The sequence below is a fragment of the Excalfactoria chinensis genome, chromosome 9 (genome assembly GCF_039878825.1).
Source record: "Excalfactoria chinensis isolate bCotChi1 chromosome 9, bCotChi1.hap2, whole genome shotgun sequence".
Classification (NCBI taxonomy): Eukaryota; Metazoa; Chordata; class Aves; order Galliformes; family Phasianidae; genus Excalfactoria; species Excalfactoria chinensis.
The window spans coordinates 5,656,477-5,671,336 of record NC_092833.1 but is presented as its reverse complement, the minus strand read 5'-3'; the positions used below and the strand labels follow the sequence as shown (position 1 = coordinate 5,671,336).

The 14,860-nt window shown below is 40.8% G+C and overlaps 1 long non-coding RNA gene across 1 annotated transcript in view; it reads left to right on the top strand.

The window, feature by feature from the left end:
- Positions 1 to 8,855, top strand: part of LOC140256424 (uncharacterized) — a 41,170-nt gene extending 32,315 nt beyond the window's left edge. Inside the window, exon 4 of the long non-coding RNA XR_011904709.1 lies at positions 8,719 to 8,855. This is a non-coding gene — a long non-coding RNA (uncharacterized lncRNA). The remainder of the gene's footprint in view (positions 1 to 8,718) is intronic.
- The last annotated feature ends 6,005 nt before the right edge of the window (positions 8,856 to 14,860 follow it).

The following is a 14,860-nucleotide window of genomic DNA, read 5'->3' as shown; positions in this document are numbered from 1 at the left end:
CACTCAGCTTTCCAGACACATGCTTTATAACAGGAACACCTGTGTGTATCTGAGCATTGGCTTCCCTCCACTGGAAGCACAGATGTCATGCTCAGAAGGCACACATACTGGGATTGTGTTCCAGAATAGCGTGGAAGCAAATGAAGACAGCTTTTACAAATCTTGAGGATATCTCCCTGCAGCTCTGACATGCCTTGAAAAGCAGATAGAGTTGTCCACGTAATGAGTGAGTTCCCGTTGTCCCAACTGGCTGAAATTAGTGGCAGTTGTTCCTCGGAGTTACCAGACTGGATGTCTCTCTTTCCCTGTCCTTTGCTCTGATCTGCCTCTAATTGAGGGGAGGCACCTAAGGTCCTTTGTGCAATGTGATGGGAGTGCCATTTGCAGCTATTGTCTTTGCCAGCATTTTTGTTTTTGTTGTCACAACTCTGTCAAACAGAGAACAGATAATAATAGAAAGCTGCTCCTAAGCTTCCAGGACCAGTACAGGCCTTGCTCTTCTGAGGGTGTCACTTATCTGCCCCTTTGAAATAGGAAGTGTTGATTTCTCAGACTTCTGCCTTACTGGCAAAGTTGGTTGAAATTGGTCAGTGGCTTCGGAAGTTACTGGAGGAGAGGGAATTTATAATCAGATGCAGACAAGTTGGCCTTATGTGACTACATGAGCTGTATTTCTTTAGGAATCCCTGGTAAAAAAATGTGGATAAAGTTGCAGTAATATTCAGGTTAGAGTTCGTATTGGCCTCTATTTCTTTCATAAGTTTTCCAGCATGACTTTCTAGCATGATGATGTTACTCAGCCAGAAGGTTTTTGAAACTTTTTATGGCATATGGATACTTTTTTCAGTCTAGCTTCTCCATCTTCCTTGATTTTTTTTCTTGATGAACTCATTCATCAATTGGGAAAAGCAAACACACAGAGGAGCCTGTTGGAAATGTTGCTGGCTAGATTTTATTTTATTTTTTTTTTCTATAAAGACAGTAATATTGGCGGAACTTTCTGATATATCGTGGTTCTGAAACAGCATTGAAACATTCAGGCTAGATAGATTCTTGCATGGCTTTTTAGGAGCCCCAGTGCCATGATGCTGTTCCTTGAGAAAGGAAATGTGGTCTACATCTGGGAACAGAGCTGTGTGCTATATCTAGTATGTTCAGAGAGCATTTTCTCTGTGGTATTTTTGCATTTCAGCATTGTCTATTGAACACTAATGTGTTACAAGGACTGTAAAGTCACAAGTGAAGTGAACAGAGCCTCGAGGGAAAGAAATGGGAAAAAGAGTGCAAAAAGGACGCTGACCAACGTCTGTGGATTTTGGTTAGAAGATTGAAAGTAGGTGCAACTGCTGACAGAAGACTCAATTTCCAGTTTTTTGCTCCCCACAGCATATCAAGTTAGATCTAGGTGGGTTGAATGGAGAGCTAACTGACTGGTACCCGACTGGTTTCCTTATCAGCCTTGGTGCATGTGGGAAAAGGCACTGTTTTTTGTAAACTGTAACCTTTGGCAGTCTTTGGCTCTGCATATTGAATAGAGGGATGATAGCAGATGTGGCAGGAGACACTCAGGCTTATTTGCTTCTACAAATGAAACAGCTCTAACAAGAAAGAAGAAAAAAAAAAAAAAAGTCTTTACAGAATTAGCTAAAAAAAATGTGTCAGACAAAATTGTGCTTTGAATGCTTTATAAGGGCTTACTGTTTTGCAGTGAGAAAAGACAGTCAGGTGTTGATAGCATGTAGGAGGCAAGAGCTGTTATTAGTGAGTGGGAAGAAACACATTGAGTATGATGTGGGAGTAGGGCAGATGGGATAGAATCTAGTGGCTTTTTTGGAATTACTCATTCTTATTCATCTTCCTACAAACTTACTCTCAAAGCCTCCAGTGCAGCACACCATCATCCTCCAAGGTCCCGCAGTACTGCCAAGCTGAGAATGGCATTGAGAGGCATGTTGAGTCAGCTCTGTGTGCTGTAGTAATAGAAGGTGTTCAATGAGGAGTTTAAATAACTGTTTCAGCCAAGTAGGCTGTGACTATATAGGACTATAATACACAGGTGGGATGCATATCTATTAATTCAAGCCCTCTGTGGGATGACAAAATGGTAGTATGCTAATTTTAAGGTAGTTAAAAGTGGCGGTGAAGATCCATTAATGGAACAATTTCTATGCTCACCTGCTTATGAATGTGAGGGTCTTGTTGCCAAGAGTCTGGCTATACAGAAGCCTTGGTTGGAACCATGAAAACATGTTCAAATGGCCTAGGACATGCCCTGAAATGTCTCCTGAAAGAGCTGCTGCTTGGATGTGACATATGTACTACGTGCTCTGACTGTAGACGTGATGATGCCATTAACAGAAAATACCAAGAAGGTCAATAGAGAGCTTAACACGGTGAAACCTGTTCTTTGAACTTGTCATAAGTCTATTAACTTCTTCACTAAGAGGTTCTAATTCTGAACATTCTGGACCATATTCTGAAGTACAAGAGTATATAATTTTATCATATTGTTGCTTGTAGCTGTACGCCTTCCTGTTTGTTGATTTTATTTGTTGTGAAATGCTTGTAGTTGTATTTTTACTTCTGCTGCTTTTGCCTACTAATCGAGTTTACTCCCCAAAGGACAGAGGAAGATTTATTTTACAAATTTACACGTGAACTTCCTGTGGTGGTTTTGCTCTCAGGTTTCAGCACTGGTGATGAAAGGTATTTCCCACAGTGCTTGTGAAATTTAAATGAAAATGCGCCTCTGCAAGAAATGTTTATTGCACTTCGACTTCATATGTAATATTACATTTATTGGATATTTTTTGAGGCTTAGTAGGGAATTGTTTGCTATGTCGTGACCTTTGACATTAATTTTCACTCAGGTTTTGACATAGTTACGTTATGACTATCTATACACATGGATGGATAGTTAGCCAGCTAGATATTAACATATTACAGGTCATTTCTGAGAAATTGTTGTCCTGTCTGAATAGTAATGGGGAAAGCAAAGGGAAGAGGTTGGCAGGAAAGCATATTTTCATTCCCAAACTATCAAGAGGCTGAAAAGCGAGGACAGGAGAAAGGAGACAGAAAGGAAGCAAGAAAAGAATCAGTGTACAGTTATAACAGAGGCAAAAAATAGGTTTGGGAAAAAAAAATAAATATATATATATATATATATGCCATAGATTACTTTTGTGTTTTCCTGAAGCCCAGAAAAAAAATTAAGTATGAAAAACTCAGGCTAATTGAGAGCATTATATTGACTGGCCCCAATTTTCCTTCTTTCTTTGTTTTCAATCCAGCCTCTCTCATTATAGCCTTTTAAAATAAATAAATAAAAACTCTCACTCTATAAATATCTGAAAGAGTCATTCTTATATAATAGCCCTTTTCTTGCAGCAAAATTTATCATTATAACAATACCGTCGCAGTTTTGCTGGCAGAATCACAGCCAATCAAAGCTATTACAATAATGGAACATTTCATGGTTTTGGAAATTAAATGTGTAACCATGGCACAGAAATGTCTCTTAAATCATATTTGGAGATGTATTTTTCACCAAATGATTTGCACATTATCTCATTCCATCTGAATTCTATTTTCATTAAAATTACACCATTGATTTTTTTCCCCTTTGTTTCTGCAGCAATTTTGCAATAGAGTTTCCCATCTGCTTTCACTTTTTGTGTGTTTGATCATATTTGCTCAAGAAGCAGATCTAAGCCTTATTTTATCGCGAGGCAGAATTTAACAGCTGACTAATGGTCAGACTGTAGATTATGCTGTAAATAGTTAGCACGTTAACTTGCAGGAGTGAGTAATACTGTTATTAAATGCAGTAGTTGAATTATTTTCAATAAGGATGTAAGCGGCTTAATGCAGTCAGTGTTCCAAGGCCTAGAACCAGTTCAAGGTGTGTGACTCCTCAGGAGTTTTACTTGTTCAAGACTCATGAGAACCAGCAAGACGTTTCTGAGTAAGAAAAGGTGAATATCTGTAGGTGTTTGTTCTCTGTACACATGTTGAAACCTTCCTGAGGTGTTTGCATGCACGTGGGACCATTTCTGGTACTGAGCTAAGGTGTCTGCTCATCTTTGCTGTGAGCCTTTTCTCCTGGGTAGTGCAACTTCACATGGTCTGTTAGTAGAGCTTTCTGAACAACTAAAGGGGGAGATGAAAAACCATCTGGGTAGTGCGTTCACATGATATACAGCTTTCAATCATTGAATGAGGAAATGTATTAAAAGCTCTTCTTAGTTTTCCTTTATTGCTTATGAGAATTATTTGTGGGTTTTGTTGTTTTGTTGTTTTTTTTTTTCAGCTTTTGAACTTTTATTTATATGGTGTTTGTTTTTTGTTTTTGTTTTTTTTGTCAACTGCATACATAAGATAATACAGTGTATGAATGCAGTTTGTATCTTAATTGCATTCTCAAAATAAAGTGATAGAATTTACAAAACTAATAGTGATATGCATATAGCAGTTATGGCTTTTTCCAGATGTATGTCCCACCCTTGGGAGAGCCGAGGGTATGAGTGTACAGGAGGCCAGACACAGGTGAGGTAGTTACAGCTGGGAGGGAGGTGCAGGGGCACCACACAGGGCTCTGTGAAAATGATCCCGGTGAATCAGAAGGGCAATAGGGCTTACTAGCTTGGGCTAAGTTCATCTGAGAAAAGCTCTGTTGAGCTGCTACATCCACAGGATGCCACAGGAGATCATCCCACCATCAAGAGCCATTGTTAGTTGGGTACTTCTTGGCCTTCACTTCAGGGATTTGAATACCATGCCAGAGCACTGGCCTAGTGATGGGCTTGTTGGCTGCTCTTGGGGACATGATTTCTCTGCTTAGAACTTATATGGTGTGCCCAAGAAAATGCTCCAAAGTCAGTACGTATTTCCCTGCCAAAAGCTTTGGTTTCAACTAATTGACGTTTTCTTCTGAAAAACAACTTTGTCAGAAAGTGACCAACCAGCTCTGGTTTCACACCCTCTGATCTGTCATCTTTGATCTACTTAATGAAATCAGGGTTCCAGCAGTACTTGCTGCTGGGCTGTTAAACATCTTTTAAACTGCCTTCTGCTTTCGTCTAGATTTCTCTTACTCGACTCATCTGCAGCTATTTGCTTCTCCTTAGGGAGAGCCCCGATCCTGTTTCAGTCTCTTGTACAAAGGCTGCCTGCTGCTCTGCTGGCTTTTCCTACTGTTGTTTGTTTTTGGTGTATTTTTTTGTTTTTGTTCTTTTTGTTTTTTGTTTGTTTTTTGCCGATTGTTTTTATTTCTTTTTTTTTTTTTTTTCCAGAAGCACCCATAATGAAAAAGTAATGGGAAAAAATCACAGAAATCTATTTTCATACTCAAATCAGAATTACACTGGAATTCAGGGAAGGTTCACATCGTGATTTCTCATGAGAGCTGAACCTCATTCCTGAATCCTCTGTCTGGTTTGTATTTGCAGTGCTTTCTGCAAACTGGTATTTGCAGGTAATTCTAGCAGTCAGACCACTCTCATTATTCTGACTTGTTCCAGGCTTCATTTTGCTATTTTTCATTCCTAGCTCCCCCCCCCCCCCCCCTATTTTTTTTCTTTTTGTTGTTGTTTTTCAAATTGACAAGAATTAGCACCTTTTACCCTACTGTTCTCAGCATCCTATTCCCCCAGATAAGCAGTTTCTTGTATTCTAGACACTGACTGGTGTTTGAAAAACTGGCAAAGATAACTTCTTTATGTGGTATTTCAAGTTGAAAAGGGATAACAACATATTATTGTAAGGGAAGTACAGGGAGAGTTCTGAGTGTGATGTGCTTCACGGAACAAATGCATTTGCAAATCTAGTTGCTTTGATATAATAGATTGCAAGAACGTTTTATACATATCTTTTTCATTGTGCCTGTAAGTTACACAGGGAAAAAAAATTACCCTCTAACTAAAACTGGCAAGTATTCAGAAACCACAACTATTCAGCGTATTGCCTGACCATTTTTAAAATGTATTTTGCACTTTTGGTAGATGTTGTAATGCATTCAGCACAGTGTGAAGTCTTGGCATAGATACCAGGTTCTAAAATAAGATGAGCTCTGCCTTTTAAGAAAGCAGTGTTTGCCTGTGAAATACCTTTGCTATTAAGAGCCTTTGGGAAGAAGAGCAGGAAATAGCAGCGATGATGCTGCCAGCAGTGAGAAAACAAATTTATTTTGAATTCTGACAAATTATTACAGCCAATGGATAAAGCCCTTCTTAGTGAATGCTGAGTGGGCAGGATTACACTTTCCCTGTATATACTGGTGGCCTTTCCCAGGTACCTCTTAACAGTCTGCTCTGCTCTTGGTTTGTTCGTGTGAAGGTGGGTTTTGATTTGGTAAGGTGGGCAGTGCTCTGTCTGGTAACATGCTGTGTTCCTGAGGTTGGTTTCTCCACTGCCAGCTGCTCATCAGCAGTTGCTTTCCTGGGGACTGGGCAGGCGTGTAGCCATAGGAAGCCTTCAGAAGGGACAATGGGTGGTGAGCATCAGTCCCCTTTCTTTGCACAGATCCAGCTAAAGGTGCAGAAAGGCAGAGAATCTGGAAAGTGGTTTTAACTGATTCTGCAGCAGAAGGGAGGCACTGCACTGAGCCACTTGGCCTGAAGCCCCTCTCTGTGTCGAGTGACATGGTTGGTGAAATCAGTGCTGCTGTGAGGACAGAGTGATGGTGTCCTCCCTCTCCTACAGCCAGCACTGACACTGACATTCTCCTTTTGGCTCAGACTACACTCTCTATTATGTGCCATGAAAACAAAACAAAGAGAGGAAGTAGAATAAGTGACATGGCATCCTTTCTAGCTTGTTTTTTTTATTTTTATCTGTATTTTGGTTTCTTCTCACTACACAGTCAGGTTATAGTTAGTTGGTGTAGGAAGCCTTTCTCATGCTGAATGCTAGCCATGTGTGTATGTGCACCATGCTGATCCTGGCTGTCTGAAAGAGTCCAGTGTGCCTGCAGGTCTCTGCAGCATGCAGTGAGTCTGCCTGGCTGTGTGCAGGGAGCACACATACCTCCTGAAGCTGGGGCATAGCATCAGCTGGGACTGCTCCTGTCTGCTCCTCTCAGTATGGTGCTCTGTGTGCTCCTGCCAGGACCTTTCTGCTGGATTCAGGGTGATGTCCTTGCCAGGACGGTTTGGCCCCATTACATGGGTTGTAGCCTTGTCTTACTCCACTGCTTGTGTGCATGTCCCACTGTCATGTGCCACCTGCATGGCAACCACTTCTCTCCATGAAAGTCTGAGTTTCAGGACTGAGTCCCTCCAATACAGTTGCAGTGCTCTGACATTTCTAAGGAGAGCCTGAAGTGCCACTGGGACAGAAATGACACCATTTTCTTTATTGCTGTGTGGAAGCTGGCCATGTGTGTTCTTTCCTCTCCTGAAGGCACAAATTATGACTGAAATAACTCCTGCTGGAATCCAGTTGCAGCCTGCTGCATGCCTTTGGCACTGGGTGGAGGCATGGTGGTGCCAGGAGTGCTGCTCCACCTGAGAACTACTTCATGTCCCTGTTCCTCCTGTCAGCCCTGTGTGTGCAACTGTGTTGCAGATCAGCCTAAAGCCTTTTTGGCTTACACTGCTATGCTTATTGGGCTCCAGGGTGATGTTTTGTGGCCTTGGAAGCTTGTCACATGTGTTTCCCTTGCAAGTGCTGTCCCTCTCTCAGGGTATTGGCTCTGAAGTTCTTCCAGCTGCCGGCTGCACCTTCTGATGTGTACTGCTGGGAACCTGCAACCCCTTCTCCCAGCAGCATGAAGGCTGCAGCTGTTGCTGCTTCAGGAGCTGGGGCACATGGTGCTCCTTTGGCAGGCTGGTGGGTCCCAGCTATGGTGGAGTGTTTGTGCTTGAAGGCAGCATTGGCTGCAGCTATCCAGCCAGAGAATGGCTGCCTGCGGTAAGGGAAGATGTCAGTGCTTCAAAAGGGATGAATTGTGTCCCCTGAATATATTAGGTGTGGCAGTGAGCACGGAGGTGCACTGCTGCCTGGCTGCACGGGGGGGAGGGGACTGCCTGCGGGTCTGTGAGAGCCTGGCTGGGAGTGCTCCAGGGCTGCCGCCGGGCTGGCAGCATCCCCTGGGCACTGCGCTGAGGCTGGCCCCTGCCCAGGTGTGGCAGGGAGGGGAGGAGGCCTCCATCTGGCCTCCTCTTTGTCTTTTGCACCCCTGGGAAAGAAAAGCGTGATTTAGCTCTGAAGCATTAAACAAAAACCCCTGAAACACTATCCCTTAAGAACTGTCTAACCGTTTATGGCTTAATGTAAGCATGCCCGAGGATTGATGAGGAAAGGATGTTGCTCCTGTTGGTAATTACAAGTTTGCTCCATTCAGTGTTTTCTATTCTGATCACTCCATTTCAGCATTTAAACTTTATCTTGAGTGCGTGCAAATGCTTTCTGCTGTGTCAGGAGCTTTGCTTAGCTATTCATGTGCTCAAACCCTAGGTAGGATATTTATCCTTTCAGGCAGATCAAAGACATATGTTTGGTCATTTGGAATAGGTAAGCAGGAAGAAAGAAATCTCTTTAGAGTGATGACAGTAGAACTGCTAAGTAACAAATACAGCTATGTTCGTATGTGTGCATGTTCCCCTAATAATCACTATTGCCAGTGACACAAAAATGCAGAAGAATTGAAAGCTTCCAGTTAATTGCAATGTCTGTCAGTCAACCTGTCTTGCCAATGACTTTTTTTCTCCTTTACAGTGATAAACTCTCATTTTCAAGAGAGGAGCTTCTGCCAACAGAGAGAGAATATGTAAATCTTGTTTTAAGAAACAGTTTTGACCTGGGTGATAGAACTAAAAGGAAGAATTCTTTCCTCCGCAAAAGACAAAGAACACATGAGGTAACTGGTAATTACTAGGATTCATTCATAATACATTATTTCATACATAATATAATCATGTGAAATATTGAAGATAGAATAGAAACTGCTGTGAAATGCAGGTGCTCTGTTTGTTTGTAGGTTGTGATGTGTGTGGACAGATAAATAAGCTTCAGTTTAGGAACAGACATTTTTATATACTGGAGTGTTTACAGTTCAGACAAAGAAATGTTCCAGCCGTACTGGGTCCACATGAGCAGATAAGAGTCAGCAGTGCAGAGACAAGTTTGCTCTTTGCCGTATGAAGCTATACAGAAATGACAAGGAGCTAGGTCTGGATCAAGGCAGTATAAAGCAGAGCTAGCCTGAGCTCATTAGCCTGGGAGTAATGCCATGCTAATATATCTACACAACTCCCCAGACCCGAGCTAATAGCTCAGCATGGTGCTATGCAGGGTACTTGCACCAGCTGGTGCAGGGATTTCTGCATTGTACAATATAAATGTGCCATAAGGTTTTCACACCAGCTCTGTAAAGAAAGCAAAATGACTTAAGGGCAAGACAAAGTCCAAGACTTTGAAAACCGGGGATGTTTAAATCTGGGTTCCCAAGTCCCTGTACGTACTTATGAGGAGGATTTTGATGTAAAGGTTATGGCAGTCAAGGAGAGCCTTTATAAAGCCTGCCACAGGCTTTGGATCAGACTCAAGGAAGTGCTCAAAAGTTTGAAATATGTAGTAATTCTTACTGATATAATTTTTCAACACCATTTAATTTTATCTCTGGAAAACAGACTTGTTGAGCTACTCAGTCAGCTGCTGTGCTTCCTTGTGAACTTAGCAGGAGGGACTCTCAGGCTTCTACCTCTGTTCAGTTGGCAGAGAATTTCTATGTAAAAATGATGCGTTTTCTCCCTCTCTCAAAACCATGGAACAAATAGTCTGGTTGATTTTGCTTAATAGTGACTTAACTGCCCATCTCTGGATGAAGTTGTTCTACTTTTTTCTCTAAGAACAAAACTACAAAAACTGGAGGCTCATGTTTGAGTCAAATTTTTACCCTTTTTCACTGGCTTGATTGTCTGAACCAATTCTTAACTAAGGTTGTGACTGTAGATGCCAAAAGAACAGAAAAGAGTTGATTCACAGGTCAGCATTTGTGTCAAATAGATCTGGGAAGAACTGGAAATTGCAGAACTGAACTGGTCGTGATAACCAATAGTCTTAGATTACTCAGTAAGGAAAACTGGGGAATTCAAGTTACATTTGGGCTCAGCAAGTCAGTGCACTGTAAAATCTGAATACAGGAGTCACTTTGAACCAACTGATACACTGTCAATGTTTTACAGACTGGTTCGGCACGGTTCTGTGACTGATGGGGTGGGGGGATCCATCAACCCATGGCCCAAGAAAGGGGAAGGGTTAAAAAGGGGAAAGGGTAGGGAAATGGGCTAAAAACAGTGACAACAATCTGAGGAGAGTTGATTTTCTAAATATGACAGTGGAATGTAAGATAGCACAATATAATACAATATAATTGGAATTGAAGCTAATAAATCAAATAAAAATGAGAGAGAGAAATTGTCTAAAAACTGAAGTCCTTAATCTGATGCTGAAAGTGAGATGGCTTGGGAGCACAATGCAAAATCTGACAGTGGGAATTCTGCTCAAGAATTACAAGTTTTGGCCTAGGAAGAGCAGGAGATAGGCAATTTACATCTGAAGAAGTTAAATATTTCAAAACATGTTATATAAACATCTAAATTTCCCTTAGAAAAGTCACTTCTGTAACACTGATCATAGCTGAAGCAGGGTGTGTGGAAACAGTACCTGCAAGAAATGTTTATGAGGCCCTAAGGTTAAATCCCTCTTGGGAAGAGGTAATCAATGGTAGCTCGGCTGCTATGTTCTAAAAATATTTGTGAGATAAAACTGTTACCTACCCAACAAAGATGAGAGGCTGTTGTGGCACAGATAGGAACACACAGCTGTCTGACTTAACATGTGCCTGATCGTGTGCCAGTGCCCACAAACCTGTAGTCCTAAAATTCAGATCGTGCAACATCAGCATTTTGTTTGCTGTCTGAGCAGGGAGCTATGTGCTGCTATTGCAATAGTGGCAATTGCTGTAATATACCCCAAGGACTGTTAGGACGTGCTGAGGGATTGTCAAAAGGACTACAGAATATAGGGCGATGTTTTTGTCAAAACAGTATTCACCATAAATATCAATCTTCCATGTGATCCTAAACTCCTTCTGTGATGTAACCTTGATGGTGTCTCCCTAGGGCTTTGGAGCTCACCAAAAAGTCTTACTGAGCATAATGTTTTTAAAGTGCCTTTATTCTTTCAGAGTATGCTCAGGCTGGAATGCTTTTGATCATTCTCCCTCCTATTTCACCCCTTCAAACCTCCCTCCCACAAACACAGATCTGTTGGCACCAAGTACTTTCAGTAAGCCCTTTGGCAAAACAGTTTTGGAGAATTTTGACAACAATCTGTGGTCTGTTGCACTTTCTGACTTCATCCATTTATTCTTTTCTTTTTCTTTTTTCTTTTTCTTTTCAGTTTGAACATTTTATTTCAGCTTTTCCATTTCATTTCCTTAATGCTTTTGTTGTTGTTGTTGTTGTTTTTTACTTGCCAGAACTTGTGGTGTGGCTGTGGAAAAAGGCCTCTCCTGCCCCGGTTTTCTTCTGTTGGTTTGAAAACCTCTTGTTTCTCATGGGGCAGTAAAGCTCTGGAGTTGTGTGATTAAAAAGCCCATCTTTGCAAACCAGTTTGCCTGTTAGAAGATGTATGGAAGGCAATTAAAATAAATAAATAAATAAATAAAAAGCTGTTGGCTTCTTTGGAAAATACAGTTTAAGGAAGGAATTTACAACTTTTCCCCTTTCAGTGCACAGTTGTGCGGCATCCTTTTTCTCAACTGGCCCTTTGCTTTTTGTGCACAAGATGGTGAGAATGGATTACAGAGCTTGCCACGTGCCTAGGCAATCTACATTCCCTGTTGTTATTTTGCAATATTAAATGTTATCCTGTAAAGTTATAGTTATCTCAGCAATGGAAATATGATGTATCTTGCTGGTAATGACCCTTCACAAAGCAACACTGCCTTATGGCTCCTAGAATCTGAATCTTGAGCTGCTGTAGCTGTGCTGTGCCATGCCAAGGCAGGAATTAGTAGTTGTACTTTTCAAATACAAAAGAGAATTCTAAGTTCTATTTGCCAGTCTCAGCACTGTGTGGATAGACTTCTTAGCGGCAGTCCTTCAGTGTCCTGTAGGCACTCATGACTCTTGTCAAGTAATGTGCAGAAGCAGGGGGCTTCTTTCATCTGGAAAGATGTGCTAAGCCAACAGTCTTCATGTATGTGATGAGAGACTGAGCAGCAGGACTTGGGGTTTTGCTGGTAAAAGGGCAAAAAGAGGAACATCTGTTGTTGGGAAAGGGAGAAATGCATCCCGTTGCCCTGTGCTTCTGCTTCTTCAGCTTGTCCAAGTGTTGTGTAAACAGTTTCTTCTTTTGCACTTTGATAGCTTTGTTTGATATTGAATATTGTTTACTGCTAACAGATCTGTTGCTGGTATGATGTGGAATAAACAAGCACCTTTGGAAAGGACATACCCTCTCCCTTTTTGTTTGAGTGTAAACAACATGGAGAAGAAAAAAGCATTGCACTGCATTTCACTGTTTCGCTGACTCAGTGTGTTCATGGTCACACAATGAATATCACTGTTGTTTCCTGTAGGGACAAAGTGTCTGAGAGCTGGGAGAAGGTAACCAAGGAAATGATGAAAATGGGAGATACAAATGTTTAAATGTTTCTCCTTCTTTAATTGCACTTTTTCTTTTTTTTTTTTTCCTTTTTTCCCCCCATTTACAAAATATTAAGCTGCAAATAGTTTATCAACTGTTCCTTTATTTTGATTATTTGTACGTGGGCCTCAGGAGCCACAAAATAGTTCTAGGAGGAGATTTTCTCTTATTTGCTCTGGCTTTCTTTCTAGTGACTCATTTCAGAATGACTCTAGATGTGTAACAAAAGTGGTAAATAATTGATCTCCTAGATGACCCGTCCAAATAGCAGCACTAAAAAAGAGAGATGCAAAATAAAAGAGAAAGCTGCTGATGGTGTGAGGGGTACCGGCGAAGAAAGCCTATGCCAGATGTGTGTGGGATTTACACAGGCTAATGGTGTGTCCTTCTAAATATCTGGTGAATTTCTGAACTGTATGTTTCCCATGCTATCAGGCATTTAAGCCACAGTCTAGCCTTTATGACTCCTGTTATGTTCTTTGTCTTTTGTACTTATAGGGAAGTTATCAAAAGAATGAACTCACTGAGAGAAATGGTAAAGAAAAACAAATGTGAAAATATTATTTATTTGTTTTAATAAGAGAAAATAATTCCTTAAACAGCATCAAATCCGAAACAAATCTGTAAAGTCTTCTTTGTTTGTAAAGGAGCAGGGGACTTTGACAGATAAAAGAAAATGTGCTTCAAGGCTGGTCAGCAGCCTCAGTGCAACCGCCTTGGGATGGCCTCCTTTGGGCTGTGATGGAAGGTAGTGGCATCTCAGGGCTGCTGCTGTCTCTTCCTGGGTGCTGGCACCCATACAGCTGTCCTCCCTCTCAGCAGCAATATGATAAAATGAGATGGGTCAGAAAAGAGGAATTAAGAAGTCAGTTTGATATTGATATCAGTGCATTGGCTATCCTGGCACTGAAAAAGCAGACAGTTTTCAGGGCATTATTACCAGAAATGATGCCCACATTTTGGAGAATATGGCACTGGTTCATCAGCTTTTCCTATGCCAAAGGGAGCTATTACTGTAGTGGAGGCTGACAGCTCTATTTTGTTTCTTGCTCATTACGCTGGATCACTTCTATGCAACGTCAGCTGTATTTGTGTAAATATGTATATGTATATTTGCATACATTTGAATATGTAATTCCATATGCTATTTTTAAATGTATGAGTAAATGAAGGAAAAATAACTAAAGCAGAGTTAATGAGAAGTATTAAGAGTTATTTGTATATTTTTACACCCTGAAGAAATAATTGCTTACTTGAAAGCATGTGATACAAAGTTGTACAGAGAATTTTGTAATCTGCAGTAGTGTCTCTGCTGATATAATATAGCTGAGGTAAGATGTGTGGAGGAGTGGTGGAAGAGTTATAATGCAAATAGCATTATAAAATAGTCTTTATAGATCTGAAGACCTTAATAGGAAGAATGAAAAAAGAATGTGGATTTCATACTGTAAAATTCTTCTCCTTACTGTTGTCATGTGCTCAAAGTGAAATTTTTATGTGACCGTAACTCAGTAGTAAAGGCTGGAAACTTGGTCCTCTGTTTCATAACCTTCAGTGGGAAAGAGGCGATGGCTATTTCAAAAAAATGCATCAGGTATTTTTTAGTTTGGATGCTTGGAAAATCATCAGCATTGTGGTAGTGCTGAGGGACTTCATACTGGCAGTGCTTACACTAAAATTTGCTACATATTGCAAAAGTATGGAAAAGGATCTGACTACGTATGAGAATCAACCCCCAGAAAGCTTCTGTTTTGGCATTTTTGCATACAGATTTTGGAAATTTCCATTCTCTACCCTATTCCTCCTCCTTTTAAATTAAACTTAATTTAAAAGTATTTCAACTGTATTCACTGGGACTGAAGATGTTTCATTTTGTGCATCTCAGTTGAAGATGTTCTTTACCTTAAGAGCTTTCTTCTCTTTTTCTTAAAAACAATTATGATTTTTTTCTCTCTACCTCCAGACATGCTGTATGAGTTTGAGAGATTAGATCCTGACAGAGACTTACCCAAATTCTGCGACCTTTCTTGCCTCTTGTGAGAGCCCTGCTGCTATACAGATGAGAGTCAGATATGGCTTGAGCTCAGGTCATCTAAGGAAGGATCTGGCTCTGGATATAAAATTTAGATTTTTATTCTTTTTTACAAGTTCAAAGTTTTGGGCAATTTGGATTTGGTTTGATTTGGCTGCTCCCAGGCTTTAT